The sequence below is a fragment of the Humulus lupulus genome, chromosome X (genome assembly GCF_963169125.1).
Source record: "Humulus lupulus chromosome X, drHumLupu1.1, whole genome shotgun sequence".
Classification (NCBI taxonomy): domain Eukaryota; kingdom Viridiplantae; phylum Streptophyta; class Magnoliopsida; order Rosales; family Cannabaceae; genus Humulus; species Humulus lupulus.
In genome coordinates, this window is record NC_084802.1 from 144,394,119 (window position 1) to 144,409,353 (window position 15,235).

The 15,235-nt window shown below is 40.3% G+C and overlaps 1 non-coding gene across 1 annotated transcript; it reads right to left on the minus strand.

The window, feature by feature from the left end:
- Positions 1-12,616: 12,616 nt before the first annotated feature.
- On the minus strand, positions 12,617-12,723 carry LOC133807632 (small nucleolar RNA R71). Its single transcript, XR_009879533.1, has one exon. It is a non-coding gene; the product is annotated as a small nucleolar RNA R71 (small nucleolar RNA).
- Positions 12,724-15,235: the final 2,512 nt, after the last annotated feature.

The following is a 15,235-nucleotide window of genomic DNA, read 5'->3' on the forward strand; positions in this document are numbered from 1 at the left end:
GCTGTCTCAAGAGGCGAATCTCATCTTACTGCCTTTGGCTTGTATATGAGAAAGCACCTGTTGCCAGTTCTCTGGAGCTGGAGGTGGGGCCTGGCCTTGGTCATTTTCTTGCCTGGCATGTATCTCTTGGCCAGCCAACCTCTCTGATCTTCGAGGAAGCATACTGATAACTATCCCATTCTGTAGTGATCAAATCGGTCATTAGGTAAGTAATAACTATACCTCTTGCTACCTCTCGGTCCAAGACCGAACAAACAAACAAACACAATGCTAATAAGCATGCCAACTCCTAATACATTCAATCATGTTGCAAATAAGCACTTCCTGACATTCATAAGCAAATAACAATGCTAATAAGCATTTATGACATTCATAAGCAATTAACGATACAAATAAGCATGTTATTTAATCCTTGCCAATATTAACAATGCTAATAAGTATTTCCTGGCCTATTTGCAAATAACAATGCTAATAAGCAGTTCTTTTACATTCACAAGCAATAACAATACTAATAAGCACATTCCTTATCATTCATGCAATAGTCAAGGGCCCAGCCCTATCAGAATATCTCATGCTCCCTAATAAGACATGCAGGTAAGGCATAAACATTTGTTTTAAATAATTAAACACTAAATCACATAAGTAGTTACCAAACCCTGAGTCGAGCTTGTCTTTAGTGGCTAGTGTACATGCCCGATCAGTCTTCAGGAACCCTTAAACTATAATGCATTGACTAATTCTAGACCTCGAATGATTAAAAACTACTAAAAATAACTACTATTTGGAATACATACTGTTGATGGTGAAATCTCGTCAACAAAATTTGATCGGAAAAGTCAAAGGTAAGTATGGAGATATTTAGATCAGAACTTAGAATGAACTTGTGAAAAGATAAACACAGATCAACAATGGAGTGAGCCTTTGTATATTACTTAATAGCTTGAGTGTACAATGAATCTTCCAACCCCTTTGTTGGAGGGGTGAAGGTCTATTTATAGATGAGCTCTAATGGCCCCTGATACAAGGTGGTCTTGGGGGACATAATCGTATATAGGTACACTGTCAGGGTAGTGGTGCAGGACATTGTGGTGTCGACTGTGGTACATGGTCGGGGGTCCTCAAGTAGTGCCTCCACTCTTCGTACGGGTTCGTACCACCACTACCTGTCGGGCACAGATGTCAGAGTCATGCCTTTGCTCTTTTCAGGGTTGTACATCCCGTGCTTATACATGTATTTCATGCCTAGTGGTCCCCTTTACCTAAGTATCTTCCCTAGGTTTCTTTATATTTTGGTAAGTGTTGAACCATAGTCCTTTTCTCCTAGTCCTATTTCCAGGTATGAGGCCTTGAAATAGGCATGTTCGAGGCTTGGGATGGGTCTCATAAGACGAGACCATTGGTGTCTAAGTGAGTACCCATGCGTGACCTGGGCATTCATGAGGCTCGGGGATGGGTCTCACAAGGCAAGACCCTTGGTGCCTAGGCGTGATGGGGTTCATGAGGGTCGCGTGATGGTGGTGGCGCTAGGCTCCTTGACGTGGTCGTACCTCGCGAGACGCGCGTAGGCAAGGCGATGTATGTCTCACTGTACGAGGCATTGGCGTACAGCTGGGTTGCAAGACACGCATGGCTGAGGTGGGTTGCGCCTCACTGTGCGAGGCTCCTTGACGTGGTGGTACCTCGCGAGATGCACGCGGGTGAGGCGAGGTGTGTCTTGCTGTGCGAGGCACTGGCGCGCAACTGGGTTGCGAGATGCGTGCAGGCGAGGTGGGTTATGCCTCGCTATGCGAGGTTCCTTGGCGAGGACTTATCTCGTTAGTCATGCGCAGGCAAGGAGAGTTGTGTCTCTCTGTGCGAGGCACTGGCGCACAGCTGGGTCGCGAGATATGCGCGAATGAGGTGAGTTGTGCCTCGTTGTGCGAGGTTCCTTGGCGAGGCCTTACCTCGTGAGACACGCGTGAGCGAGGCATATGACTCAGGTGCCATCGACATACATGGCTCGGGTTCCCTTTGCACGTAGGTAGGCGTATGCCTTGGGTTCCTTTGGCAACTCTTACGCATGTGAGTGTTTCTCGACCCATGTGCATGTCAACCTCGTGCGGGCACGCCGGACCTCACTATTTGAGGACCTTGTGCATCCATTCTCATGGCCAAACCTCATGGCTCATAACGTGTTGTTTCCCTTGAGACAATCTCCCGTATTCAAAAGACATATAGGCTTGAGCCAGATAGCATGACTAAGTGACCTTTATCCTTGTGTTCCAACCAGGGACTAGAGATTTTTTCCTTGGTGGATTTTTGGCATCCACACTTGCCCCCCAGTCTATGAGGAGGTCTTGAGACGTCCTTATAGACTTATTATGATGTTTATACTTATATTTTCATGAGTGCGATACTTTCATTATTCTCGGAGGCGTATAAAGCAGCGAAGGATGTGATTCAGCACTATTAGTCAATGCAAACCTTGCTATGCAAGGTGGTCTCGCATAGCGAAACCCTCTCACACGGTGGGGCTTGCCTCCTTTTGTGAGGGACTTTCGTAAGTCCTCATGGTCTATAGCTTTATTTTGAAAGAATTCCCTTTGGGAACCTTTCTACTGCGTGTGATTCGTGTCTCTTGGTGCACCTTGATTACTTGTAAGGATATGTTGACCCTTTGGGTCCTTGTTATCCTTTTATATATTTTTGCGTGCGCTTATTATTTCTTGCGAGAAGCGTCCTTCTCGTCATTAGGCATAGTACAATTTTTGCAAGTGTCTTCTTTGAGACCCTTTTTGCAAGCGTCTTCTTTGAGACCCTTTTTACAAGCATCTACTTTGAGACCCTTTTTGCAAGCGTCTACTTTGAGACCCTTTTATGATTTTTGAGGTGATCTCCCCTCAGGTTGGGACTTTTATGGCTAGATGGTCCTCATCCAATTTTAAACTTGGTCAGCGACCCCTCTACCATGACGTCCCCTTCTATATGGAATCTTCAGACGTATTGGTAGTAGGGCAGCTGAAGGAAGGTTCGCTTTCTTCAACATGCGAGTTCTTATGACCCTCTTCCACACATATGTACTTCCATGCTCTTTCGAAGAAATCATCTAAATTTGTAACTTCTCTTTTGAGCATGTTACCCCATAACTTGCTTCCTGGATGAACTCCAGCTTTAATAGCCATCTTGAGCTCCGCTTTGGTTAAACTTCTCACCTTTGTTGCTTCCATATTGAACCTATGGATATAGTTCTTCCAACTTTCATTTTCGCCTTGCTTTATGTTAGCGAGGCTTGTAATTGGCATAACATAATCAAAGACCGCATGGTGCTGCTAAAGAAATTCGCCAGAGAATTGCTGCCATGATTTGATTATTCCTGGCCTTAACCTCTTGAACCACTTGTATGCAACACCTTTAAGTGTAACAACAAAGAAATGACATTTTTCTTTGCTGCTGACCCCTCTTAACCTCATCAAGTTATTGAAGTAGTCTAAGTGATACTTTGGGTCCGCAGTACCCTCGTAAGGAGTCGTGCGAGGCTCTCTAAGGTTGGCGGGGATTTGCTCAGCCTGGATCTCCCTTGTGAAGGGAAAATCATGGTCAAATTCTTCATCATCTCTGTGCCCCCCAGGTGCGGTGATAATCTTGCCTTGAGGGTGCTATATTTTGATGTCTAGTTCCCTCCTCTTTTTGCATAAGGAGTCTAGCGGGTTCTCAGGCTGATCCCTTGCCTTGGTTGTGCTTCTCTGGGGACCCGTGGGGGGTGCGTTTCTTACTTCTGACCTCTTCCCATGGAGCCCTTCTCTTAGGCCAGGGGGCGCCTCTTTTGAGGTGACTTCTACTTCATTCTTATGACCATCTTCTTCCCTCCGCCTTTGCTCCTGGGGGCATTTCATCGGCCTAGGTCCCTCATGGTACTTTGTTTGGGGAGTTTTACTGGTGGAAAGTCGGGTTCTCCCATCGTGTGCGGGGACAATATTTTCCCCTTTTTCACGCTCCTTCTCTTTATGCTTAGGAAGGGGTATGCTCGACTTTCCTTCCAGGAGGTTGTTTAAGACCTCCTGCATGTTCTCTATCGTGGTCTCCAGCCTTCGAGTCTTTTTATGTAACTCGCGAATCCCATCCTTGTAGAAGCGAGTCCTTGAGCTGGAACTTACCGAGTGTACTCGGGGACTCTTGCCTGGCCTATGCGTCGAGGGACCTAGGTCTTGGTAGCCTAAGCATGGTGCCACTGGGGACCGGGGATGTGGGTACGATGGTGGCTCTGAGTGACCTCCGTCGGGCTGGGCAGCCGGGGATGATGCTTCCTTCACCTCCCCCAGGGGAGGACATTCCTTTGGCATATCTCCATGCCCAGGTGGAGGAGGGTCTTTCCTGGAAGCCCTCATTCGTTCTTCGTTCAGGTGAACCTAAATGTCTTGTAGTTGTCGCAAGCATTGTGAACGCCTTGGCATCTTTCTTTTATGGAAGTGATGAAAGAACGTTTGCTTGATGCATGTTCTTCACACAGACGACGCCAAACTGTTGACGGTGAAATCTCGTCAACAAAATTTGATCAAAAAACTCAAAGGTAAGTATGGAGATATTTAGATCATAACTTAGAAAGAACTTGTGAAAAGATAAACACAGATCAACAATGGAGTGAGCCTTTGTATATTACTTAATAGCTTGAGTGTACAATGAATTTTCTATAACGTCCTACGTTTTCGGGTACCTTTAAACGACTTGGGTCGGGATTTCTCCCCCGGGTTCAGAATATTATTTTAAATAATATTATATTTTGTTTGGAAGTATTCCATGAGTTATTGCTAGTCAAAATATGAATTTTGTGATTTTAAAAGTCAAGAAAAGACTTTCGGTCCTAGACCGACACAAAAACCCTGATCGGGTAAAAATCTCAGAAAATAAAATGAAAAATCATGGCAATTATATTTTGGGCATAAAATACATCCATAAAAGTTAAAGTTTGGTCAAAAATAATAAACCTAAAAGAAAATGGAAATTTTAAGGCATTTTGTGTTAAATGCCAAATTTTGCCGAAATGGGGAATTTTATTCCATGAATAGACCTTAGGTTAAATTTTATTATGTGATTAATTAAATTAAATGTGAGAGACATTTAATTTAATTAATTAATGTTAAGTTTGGTGATTAAAACATAATAAGAGTGAAAAAAGGTGTCAAACGCCAATTTGGACTTTTCTTCTTATGAAACCTTTATTAACCTTTATAAAAAAAAAAATTTAATGATCACATATATAGCAAAGGGTGGCCGGCCATGTGGTCTTTTAGAGTTGTGTGAACCCAATTTTATAAAATTCAAATCCCATTTAATTAAGAAGTCAAGTGGGCAAGTGGGTAGAAAAGCACTCAAGTGTTTTGTGATATTTTGAAGAGTATTGTGAGCTATTCTAACCCCCAAACCGATCCCCACACTCTCTCATTCACTCTCATCTGATTTTTGAAGACTCTCTCAAGTGTTCTCTCCATTTTCAACCCCAAGAACACCAAAGAAACTTGGAAGCTAAGTCTTGGTCTAGGAAGGGTTTTCCCTAAGGTAAAGTCTCATTAATCTAGACTTTTGTCAAGTTTTAATCATAGAGTTTCAAATAGCTAATTACCTATGTTGTTGGGGGAAGTTGGTTAGGGTTTTTGAAAGGTTTTGGAGGAGCCAAAGCTAATAGGAAGGTCCAAACCTTAAGCAAGAACACCAAAGAGGTAAAAAGTTTACTTTTGATGATTTTGTTGTAGGGTTTTTAGTTTTAAGCATTATTTTGTATATCTAATGCTTAGAGTTTCTTGTTGATGATGTAATAAGGTTATGGTAGTTGTTTAATAATTTTTATGATGCATGTGTATTGATTTTTGAAAATGGGAACCAAAACCCCCAAGGGTTTTGTAGGATACCCTAAAACAAAACATGTTTTGAGCTGTGACTTCCAAGGGGTCAAGCATCCACTGTATATTGGTTTTGTAAAATTAAATTGTACTGTGATTTTTTTGGGATTGAGTACATAAAATTGAGCTTTTGAAACACTAAAAAATGTTTAGAAATGAGTAAGTTATGCTATTTCAAAGTTTAGGTAAAAAACTGTTTTTTCGTATTCTTATTTTCGGAACCAAGTTTGGACAGCCACTGTATAGGGCAAATGAACCCAGTTTTTTCTAAAAATTTGTGGAATTATTTCTGGCATAACCTATTATTCCACTGTAAAATTTGGTAAGAAAATATTGAACGGTTTGAAAGTTATTAACTGTCAAAGTTTGGAAAAAATAAGGACTTGAAAATAAGGTCATTTTTACCTCATTGTTGGAAAATGATTTCACCAATAAAAAATGCTCATTTTGACCTAAGACTTTACAAAGACCTAAATGGCATAACAAAAATGGAATTGAGAAATTTTGGTAACAATTGGGTAAGTAAATTTCAAGATATGAACTAACGAAGTATGTAGTTAAAAATGTGAAAAATAGGATTTTCACACTTAGTGTAAAAATGAGATTTTGGAACATAAGGTCAAAAGTAAAATTTTGCTTATTTCAAGATATAAATTGGTAAGTCTTGAAATCATATTTTCACTCAAATTACCCCTTTGAGTTTAAATGAATTATTTTTATTAAAGAGTTTTTATTCTTTCTAAAAATAAGAGATTTAATTTATTAATAGTTAATAAATTAAAAGAGGGTTTAAAACCCTATATTTTGAGAAAATAATTAAATGAATTATTTTTCTAGTAAGTAAAAATTGATTAATTGCTTTTGGAAAATTAATTAGTCAAGATGAGAAATTTATAACTGTTTTCCTAGTTAAGACAAATTAGGCAATTTTCTTAAATCGGTTTTTAGATATTACAACCTTAAGAAAACTAAAAGGAAAATTTAAAGAGTTTATTTTCTTTAAAAATAATTAAATAATTTATTTGTATTTTCTGGATATAATACCGGCTAAAATCTTACATATTTTAACCGACTAGTCGAAAGTGCGGGTTAATAGCGATACCTTGAAAGAATAAGATTTTTAGTGGGTTGTGGGGAAATACCATTGTGATACCCGAGCCTAGGTATCGAGACCTTAGGATAGGTCTCCCCGAGACTTAGGGTTTAGTCTCAAATATTTTGTATGACTTTCCTTAATAGGTGTAAAACCAAATAAGGATTATAAATCCTTACAAATGACTTTTATTAAAATGACCAAACAGCCCAAAATAATAATAATGAATTATGAGTGCCATAATTAATCTGAGTATACTGTATGGATAACTACAGTATTGGCTAAGCGTAACTGGACTGAACGTTGGAGGGTGAAAACCTGCTGAGCGCTAAGGACTCCAAGTAAGTCAACTTATATTGTATGGCTGCAACATGAAATGATTATTGTCTTGTATGTTAGTATAGGGATACATGCACATATATAGGCTGTCATAGAAAGTTGCTTAGAGACGTTAGTCTAGTGAGTGCTAATTTAGAAAATATGAACGGTAGATGTTCATCTTATCCTAGACGGTTGATCCCCGTCACACTGCTTGATTTTATTTATGTCTGGTTCATTACCGCGGCGAGTGGCCATGAGATGAGGATAAGCTGGTTAAACCTAGGGGCACCAAGATAAATGGGACCTAGGGGCCCTCATGCTTACTTAATCACTAGACGATTAGAATCCGAGCAAGTGCTCTGATAAGTTATTCCCGGATAGCAGCCGTGAATATTGGCCATTCAGTGAGAGTGCCTAGAGATATTAGGGGTTGCCAAGATTGAGTGAGGCTGAACACCCTAGGGGCAACTGCTCACCAGCACCACTGATTAACATAGATGTCTCCGTAAAACCATGTAAATTGGATTACACTCTTGGATAAGTAGCGATGCCCTAGGTAACACGATAGTTACCCTTGATGAGAATATTTATTGGCTAAATCTTAGTGTGGAGACTCGGTTCTCTTTGACAGATTAGCAATTATGTTGGAGGGCGCGTTACGCCTGAATTGTTGGAAATTGTCGAGCATTGGTCTCGAATTATAGTTGTGATATAATATATCTGCTTGCTCTGGGATTTTTTGAGTGCAGGGATATAATTGTTGATAAGAATTAGCTGTGATATAATATATCTGCTTGCTCTGGGATTTTTCTGAGTGCAGGGATATAATTGTTGATAAGAATTAGCTGTGATATAATATATCTGCTTGTTCTGGGATTTTTCTGAGTGCAGGATTTTTATCTAGATATGAATTAATTTATCATTGGTTATCAGGCATGACCATAAGTTTGCCAGGACGCTTTAGCATTCTTGAAATTGATTGTGTAGGGTCCGGATGGGTTCGGAACCCTAATTCTCTATATGCTTGTTTGAAAGTTGATCTTACTAAGCGTTTTCACTTACCTAGTTGTTTCATGTTGTAGGTAAGAGCAAGGGCAAGGCAGAGCAGTGAGCGCTGGAGTCTTCCTTGCAAATGTACATGTGGACCGACCTTTTGGGAAGCCTTTTTATTTTTGGAAATGTTGTGTAATTTTCCTAAACTAGGCTCACTCTAATCTTTATAAAACATGTTTGTAACTAAATGTTAAGTATGGCCATACGACTTTTTAAAAAGTTTTTTTTTCTATGGGTTTTTGAGACATTTTGTTAAATGAAAACATTTATATTTCCGCATTATTGAGTCTTGAAAATCCGGGTCGTTACATTTTCCAACCCCATTGTTGGAGGGGAGAAGGTCTATCTATAGATGAGCTCTAATGGCCCCTGATACAAGGTGGTCCTGGGGGACATAATCGTACATAGGTACACTGTCAGGGTAGTGGTGCAGAACATTGTGGTGTCGACTCTTGTACATGGTCGAAGGTCCTCAGGTAGTGCCTCCACTCTTCGTACGGGTTTGTACCACCACTACCTGTCGGACACAGATGTCAGAGTCATGCCTTTGCTCTTTCAGGGTAGTACATTCCGTGCTCATACATGTATTTCATGCATAGTGGTCCCCCTTACCTAGGTATCTTCCCTAGGATTTTTTATATTTTGGTTGAACCATAGTCCTTTTCTCCTGGTCTTATTTCCAAGTATGAGGCCTTGAAATAGGCATGTACGAGGCTTGGGGATGGGTCTCACAAGGCGAGACCCTTGGTGCCTAAGTGAGTACCCATGCGTGACCTAGGCATTCACGAGGCTCGGGGATGGATTTTACGAGGCGAGACCCTTGGTGCCTAAGTGAGTACCCATGCGTGACCTGGGCATTCACGAGGCTCGGGGATGGGTCTCACAAGGCGAGACCCTTGGTTCCTAGGTGTGATGGGGTTGCATGAGGGTCGCAAGATGGTGGTGGTGCGAGGCTCCCTTACGTGGCCATACCTCAAGAAACGCACGCGGGCGAGGCACTAAAGTGCAGCTGGGTCGTGTGACATGCACGAGCAAGGTGGGTTGCACCTCGCTGTGCAAGGCTCCTTGACGTGTCTGTACCTCGCGAGACGCGCGTGGGCAAGGCGAGGTGTGTCTCGTTGTACGAGGCACTGGCGTGCAGCTGGGTTGCGAGATACGCGCGAGCGAGGTGGGTTGTGCCTTGCTGTGCGAGGCTCCTTGGCGAGGCCTTATCTCACGAGACGCATGCGGGCGAGGCGAGTTGTATCTCACTGTGCGAGGCACTGGCACGCAGCTGGGTCGTGAGACGCGCGTAGGCAAGGTGGGTTGTGCCTTGCTGCGCGTGGCACCTTGGCAATGCCCCACCTCGCAAAACGCACGCAGCGAGGCATATGACTCGGGTGCCCTCGACATACATGGCTCAAGTGCCCTTTGCACATAGGTAGGCGTATGCCTTGGGTGCCTTTGGGAACTCTTACGCATGTGAGTGTATCTCGACCCATGAGCATGTCAACCTCGCGCGGGCACACCATACCTCAATATGTGAGGACCTTGTATACCCATCCTCTTGCAATTATTATTTTGGCCCCTTAGCTTAGCAGGGCCAAACCTCATTGTTCATAACGTGTTGTTTCCCTTGAGATAAACTCCTGTATTCGAAAGACCTACAGTCTCGAGCCCAATAGCATGACTAAGTGACCTTTATCCCTGTGTTACAACCAGAGACTAGAGATTTTTTCCCTTGTGGATTTTTGGCATCCACACATACATAGGATAGTAAAACTTTATTATAAAAATCCAAGAAACGGGATCTCATTGTTTAATACATAAAAACATAAAGAAAACATAACCTTTAATTATTTGTTCAAATACTAAATGCGTAAAATAAATACATAAATTGAAAAGACTCAAAAATATAAACTTCATCCTTGATCTTCTAGCAGTCCATCCCTAAAACACATGGCAAAGTTACCATGAATTCGTCATGCCTTCCAAGCACATTTTCATGCACCATCTAAAATAAAAGGAATGGGCCTAATGCCCAGCAAGGAAAATCTACTAAAATATAACATAAATCATAAGACTAAAAAAAACATAACATAAATCATAAGTCATCAGAAAATATCTCTAGAAATTTCTTTATAATGCAGATGTTAGGTTCATTTTAGTTTTGTTTTAGAGATTGTTTTATGTTATGTTTTTAGTTATTTTGGATTGTTTAGCGCAGATTTATGCTTGTTTTCTTCTTGTTTCAGGCTTTAATTGTCAAGTACATAATATGGAGTGAAATGAGAAGAAACATGTTAAATATGATAAATAAGATGGATTTCGTGTTGATTATGGAGTTTCAAGACATTATGTGTGGAAAATACTACATTGAAGATGCTCAACACACGTCATTTATGCTCTATAATGCAAGTCTGAGACTTCAAGCCGCATTTTGACCATGATTGATTCACTTTCTGGAAACACTTCTAGAAATAGAAGTTGTATATATTTCTCTTAGCTTTCCATATCTTTTTTAATCATTCAATTCGCAGTTATATCGAAGGAGTTATGATCAACATACGAAGAGCATTCCTGCGACCGCAGGAAGTGTGTCTTGCGGCCGCAGCTTTAGAGGAGTTTCACATTCTAGAGCATTCCTGCGACCGCAGGAATGACATCCTGCAACCGCAGGATGTGTCTAGAAATGAGAAAAACGCAGATTTTTTATTTAAGGACTTTTTAGTCATTTCAAGCTTAACGAAACAATAATTAGGTTAAAAATGACGACTAATTAGACAGAGGGAGGCATTTTTGGAGTGCTGAACAGTGGGTGACGACGGCGGAGAGCGGAGGACACCATTGGAGGATCCATTCTTGAGTTTTCATGATCTATCTTTAATATTTTCATGTTTGTAATTAAATTCTATGACTGCTAGAATGAATATTATGAGCTAATTTCTTCTTTAGGGCTATTATTTGAATCTTTTGGAAACCCTTTTTTATGGATTAATGCTGAATTTATGTTCTTCTTCACCTCTTTCAATTCCTTACAATCTATGTTACTTGTGCAATTATTGATTGATCACCTCTAATTGTTATTTCATGAATCAAATTCAAATCTGAAAAGTGAAATTTGATATGCTTTGATTGTTTGGATGCAAATTCAATTTAGAACAAAAGTATCTAAATTGTTTGCCTATTTTTCTGAGTTGCGTGTTTAATGCCTTCTTCATGATTCAACTTTACCATAGAAATATAGGAAGTTGTCATTTAGATTGAATTTTGTAAATCTTAACCAGATTATGAATTGTTTTTGCAACTTGTTCTTGAATAGGGAGAAGGGGATATAATTTTTGCATTAGGAAATAAAAGGGTGGAAAATAGAGGATCATAATTGTCCTAATTTCATTCTCTCTGTTATTTTGTTTAAATTTTCATTGTGCTTCGTTAGTATTCTTCTTTGTTTGAAATCTCTGAATTTTTTTAATCAAATAGAATTAAAAAGATTGATTGATTGGTAATTGATAAATCAGTCCTTGAGGACAATACTTGGTTTTTACCATTTTATTACAAATTGCGATTGTGTGCACTTGCATAGCAAAAATATCGCAACAAGTTTTTGGTGCCGTTGCCGGGGACTGAAAATAATTATCAATATCAGTCTAATTAATTTTTATTCTAATTTGATTTTAATTTCTCTTGTTTCTAATTTGTTTAGTTGCTTAATTTGTCTATCTCAGGTGAATTTTGTTATATGCGTAGCAGAAGAGGAGCAGACAATCTTGTTCCTTTGAATCCTGAGATTGAAAAGTCCTGCAAGCAAAACAGAAAGAACAAGAGGGAGGCCCATAAATCTGTGAAGATGGCACAGAATGAAGGGGATGGCAGGAATGCTTTAATTCCTGGAATCGTACAAGGGGGTCAGGCTCAGAACAATGTTGAGAGGAGCCTGAGATATTATGTACTGCCCACTCTGACGGGAGTACAAAATAGTATACGCCCACCAGCTGTAGAGGCTAACAATTTTGAAATCAAGCCAGCTATTCTACAAATGGTGCAATCCTCTGTTCAATTTAATGGGTTGCCTTTTGAAGATCCTCACACCCATTTGTCTAATTTTTTGGAGCTGTGTGGAACTTTTAGATACAATGGGGTGAGTGATGATGCAATTAAACTGAGGCTTTTCCCATTCTCTCTGAGGGACAGAGCTAAAAGTTGGTTGAACTCGCTGCAACCAAACTCTATTGTCACCTGGCAAGATCTAGCTCAGAAGTTTCTGTCAAAATTCTTCCCTCCGTCAAAAGCTGCTAAATTGAGGGGAGAGATCAATAACTTTTGCCAGAATGATGGAGAGTTATTGTATGAAGCTTGGGAACGGTTCAAGGAACTCTTGAGAAGATGTCCTCATCATGGCATTGAACAATGGATGCTAGTACATAATTTTTACAATGGTTTATGTCCTACAACCAGAACCATTATTGATGCTGCAGCGGGTGGTACTTTTATGAGCAAGAGTGCAACTGGTGCTTATGAGCTGCTGGAGGACATGGCCACCAATAATCATCAGGAGTCAGAAAGGTGGCTGGGGTGCATGAGCTGGATGCAATCACTGCTCTAACAGCACAAGTAGCCTCCTTGACAAAACAGTTACAACAGAGCACTGTATTTGCTAATGCGATTCAAATGGCAGCCAGGTGTGAAATCTGTGGTGGTCCTCACTTTTTTGATCAGTGTACTACCAATATTAATAATAACATTCCGATGGATCAAGCTCAGGTTCAAGCGGTGGGAAACTTTCAGAGGCCAGTAAATAATCCATTCGCCAATACTTACAATCCTGGGAGGCGAAATCATCCTAATTTTTGTTGGAGGAATAATCAGGGCCTGCAACCTCAGTTTCAGGGGCAATTTTAGAATAATATGCCTCAGCCACCAATGCATCAAGGCTCTTCATCACAACAGCCTAGGCCTCAACAGTCAATGAATCAAGCTCCACCTGAAAGGCCTAATGAATTGCAAGCTGCATTATTGACTCTCACCAACACTCAAACACAGTTTATGATAGAAACTCGCTCTTCCATCAGGAATCTTGAAATGCAAGTTGGTCAATTGGAAAATATGTTACAAAGTAGGCCTCACGGAAATTTTCCAAGTAATACAGAGGTGAATCCTAAAGAGCAGTGCAATGCGATCTCTTTGAGGAGTGGGAAGAAGTTGGAAGAACCAGTCAAGAAGTCTATACCTGCACCAAAAGTTGAAGTTGAGAATGAGGGTAAGGTAGAAGAATAGGTTATTGAAAATCTTGAGAAGAATCAGTCACCAGTGAGTTATGAGCATCACATCAAGATTCCATATCCTCAGCGACTTCAAAAGAACACACTTGACAAACAATTTTCAAAGTTTCTAGATATTTTTTGAAAACTTCACATTAACATACCTTTTGCCGAGGCACTTATACAAATGTCAAGTTATGTGAAGTTTATGAAGGAAATATTGTCCAAGAAGAGGAAGATGGAGGATTATGAGACGGTGGCACTCACTGAAGAGTGAAGCGCCATTCTGCAAAGGAAGCTTCCTCAGAAACTGAGAGATCCTGGGAGTTTCACAATACCCTGCACTATTGGGAATTTTGAGAGCATGAATGCTCTATGTGATTTGGGGGCGAGCATTAATCTAATGCCGCTTTCTGTGTTCAGAAGATTGAAGCTTGGGGAAGCAAGACCTACAACAGTGACTCTTCAGTTGGCAGACAGATCAATAGCACATCCTCGGGGTATTATTGAAGATGTTTTGGTAAAAGTGGACAAGTTCATCTTCCCAGCAGACTTTATTGTACTTGATATGGAGGAGGATGTCAACGTCCCAATCATTCTTGGAAGACCATTCTTAGCCACAGGACGAGCTTTAATCGACGTACAAAAGGGGGAGTTAAGGTTGCGAGTCCAAAATGAGGAAATAAGTTTTAATGTCTTTGCAGCAACTGAAATTCCTACATGTTGTCGAGTTAATGTGGTGAATGATTGTCAAGAATCAATTGGTAAAAAGAAGAAGAAGACCAAAGAACGATTTCGAACAGCTCGACGTCGTATGAAAAGATTATTGTGTGGCAAGTTTGAAGGTTTCGATGACATTGGGGATAATTTCAATATTCTTAATAGTGGAAGGGAATTCTCCTCGTATGACACGATGGCTCTCAAGGATGCAAGGGGTGGCCACCACCTCCGCCATCCCGAACTCAAGCCCCCTCCACCTCCGCCATACTAACATGGCGTGCTTTTTGAGGTAAGTCTTTTTTCCTTACTCTTCACTTCACATTGGGGACAATGTTCGGTTTTTAAGTTTGGGGGAGAGATTTATTTCTGGTTTTCTTTGTTGCATTTTTGGTTTATTTGTTTGTTTGTTTGTTTTTAATTTTAATCCGTTGTTCGTTTGGAGTCATGTTTTAGAGTATAAATTAAGTTGACAATAATGGCCATTTCAATCTGATTGACTGTTTTGTAGTATAATCCAAAGGAAAAATTGTTGTGCTTCTAAATTAATTTGTGTGCTTGGTTAGATTACTTTGTTTTTCACTGTGATTTGTTGACATCAGAGATCTATTGCATACATTGCAAATGTTATACTTGAGATATTTTATGCATGTCAAATTTGGATTGTGGATTGAAAAGTTTGAAAAATTCTAGAACTTGCTTGCTTACTATTTGAGATGAAATTTGAAACAGTGCACATTTAGGAAAATGATATAGGCAATTTTTGGACTGGTTGTGCCTTTCAAGCTAACCCTATTAAAGTTTATCCTTAGTCAACCCTTTCGAGCCTTATGACCATTTTCTTGATTAACACACTCTTTTGAGCCTAACTGTAAAACGAAATACCATTTACTCTTTTCGACCCATACCATGAGCTTGAAAATCATTATATGAGGGGA